Here is a 2,777-nt window from a genome sequence, read left to right as displayed (position 1 = left end):
GGCCCGGGGCGGGCCGGATCTGGGCCCCAGGCGGCGGCGCGCGGTGGGATGGCGGCGGCGACACGTGGCGATGCGGGATTGGGCGCGGGCGTGGCGACGACGACGTGGCGGGCGCTGATTCGTCCGGCGCGGCGGCTGGACGTGTCCGGCGGCGGAGTGGACATGTCCGGCGCGTGGAGGTGGAAGAGGCTAGGGTTTGTACCGCGAATTTCGGAGGGGAAGGGCTATTTATAGATAGAGGGAGCTAGGAGAGTCCAAATGAGGAGCGGTTTTCGGCCACGCGATCGTGATCGAACGACGAGAGCATGGAGGGGAGTTTGCTGGGTTTTGGGCCACTTTGGAAGGGGTGTTGGGCTGCAAAGAGAGAGGGGCTTTTATGGTTACCCGGTTAACCGTTGGAGTATCAAACGACCTCCAAATGGCACGAAACTTGACAGGCGGTCTACCAGTGGTATACCAAGGCCGCTTGGCAAGACTCTGTCCATTCCGAGAACGTTTAACACCCACTCACGAAAAGAGAGAAGAGGGGGACGCCGGAGGACATAGGAGTGCTGGATGGCAAAACGGACAACGGGGAAAAGGCTCGGATGCATGAGACGAATACGCATGCAGAATGAAATGCACATGATGACATGATAAAATGCGACACGCAAGCAAATGACATGGCAACGATGGCGAATAACTGGCAGACACCTGGCGCATCGAATCCGGGGCGTTACATGGACACTTCCGTGATGATAATTTTGGTAATGTCATGGAATACTTCTACGACAGTATAGGTATGACTATCTTGATTCTGTCATAAAATCGTCATGGATGAACATGCACGACAAAAAACGCGACCTACTGTGACAAACACGTATCATCACAGAAGTGTATTTTTTTGTAGTGATATCACTAAGCACTTTGAGAGCAAGCAAGCCATTAAGCAACACCTCATCCCCTTTTAATAGTATTGGATTTCCTATAGACTCAATGTGATCTTGGATCACTGAAATGGAAAATGTAGAGTCTTGAACTTTAGAGCTTGAGCCAATCCTTTGTCCTTAGCATCTTGAAGGGGTTCCACATCCTCTTGTCCATGCCACTCCACTGTCGGACTTATCTGAAATACACTAGATAAAAGTGTTAGTCCAACAAGAGATATGTTGACATTAATTACCAAAATCACCCAGGGAGCACTTGTGCTTTCAATCGCCCCCTTTTTGGTAATTGATGACAACATACATCAAAACTTTAGATAAAGGAAGGTAAAGCTTTGAAAGGACATGTAACTTGCATACACTCCCCCTACATGTATGCAGTCATGAAAATATGGAACATAAGATCATGTGAGTGCATAATCATGACAGAGCAAGCAATGAGTTACATGTATCTTGGTCTTGAGTCCTTCCAAACAATATGTACATCAGCAAGAGATCCTCATGCACATGAGTGTGATGCATATACTTACCTTGTGGTCTTGAGCTAGCTTTGGAAGAGATGAACCTGAGAAAACGGGGTTAGATAACACAGAAACATCTACTAAACAGAGCAAGAGCAGTAAACCACAAGATTACCAAGACTTGGGATGACATGTATAGAGTGAGTACTAGGTACTCTATTTGAGTGAAGACATGTCCCCAAAGGTAAAGATATGCAATGAATTTGAAGATTTCCTTCCCTTAGATGTCTTGGTCCCCCTGAATCTTATAAGGGATATTGGGAGAAGATAGGGAATAGAAAATCAGAGCAAAGCAAACACAGAAACAACATGAACATGTCTTTCCCCTCTAAAGACATGTAAATTCTCTCCTGTTTGAATACCAAGCATCTGGGGCTCTCTTTTGAAGAGAATATCTCTCTCCCCCTGTTGCTCTCTCCCCCTGTTGGAGTGATTAAGCTTTGATGTGAACTCTCTCTGCCCCCTTTGACATCAATTTCCAAGAAGGATTCTTCTGGACGATGATGCAAATAGGTTTGGTCCTTGAGTCATAGAGCAAAGTAGCATATATAATATGATGCTGGTAGAGGATAAGAATCATCAAGTGGAGCCGGAACAGAATGTGCAGGATGCAAATGACAGAGTGCTTTCTCAGCATTGAAATCGGCTACACCGAGTTGGTTTCTTTGGTGGCACTGAAATGTTTCGGTTTGATCGAAACAGGAAAGTCGGTGTGTCCGAATTCATCATAGAGAAAAGGCACTAGTCAGCTCAGCTCACTAAGCAAATAAGATCTCACAAGGATTTGCAAGGAATTAACTAAAGGATTTGCAATGAATTAAATGCAGGGAAATGCAGAACAGAAATAAAAGAGAAGAAATCTAGATGAAGTTTTTTTTGAAAGGGGAAAATATGCATGAGACAAATGCAAGAACAAGGAGAAACACTAGAGAACTTCATCTAGGATTGGTCGGCGACAAAGTCAACTATGTTAGAGTATATTGACTTAGGAGTCAAGTGAAGTCACTTGATCATAGGTCATACTCATCGTTTAAGCTCAAAATCGGGTTGCCATTTTTCGTTTAAGCATCTTGATGTACTCACATCTTGTAGAGTTGCTTTGACCCATGTCTTGGGGTAAAGCTTCTCTAAGATGGAACAACATACCTTGGGTGGTGGTGTTGATCTTGATCACGTAGTTGAACTTGTGGGATGCTCACTGTTGATGTAGTTCACTTGGAGCACCACTAGAATTTGAGTTATTCTTCCTACATGAATTAGTTTTGCAAGGAATAGCACTTGTGCATCCAAAATGACAATCATGAAATTTGATATAGGAGTTGTCAAAGGATAT

The sequence above is a fragment of the Triticum aestivum genome, chromosome 2B (genome assembly GCF_018294505.1).
Source record: "Triticum aestivum cultivar Chinese Spring chromosome 2B, IWGSC CS RefSeq v2.1, whole genome shotgun sequence".
Classification (NCBI taxonomy): domain Eukaryota; kingdom Viridiplantae; phylum Streptophyta; class Magnoliopsida; order Poales; family Poaceae; genus Triticum; species Triticum aestivum.
The sequence above is the reverse complement of the archived record's forward strand: the minus strand, read 5'-3'. Positions refer to the sequence as shown.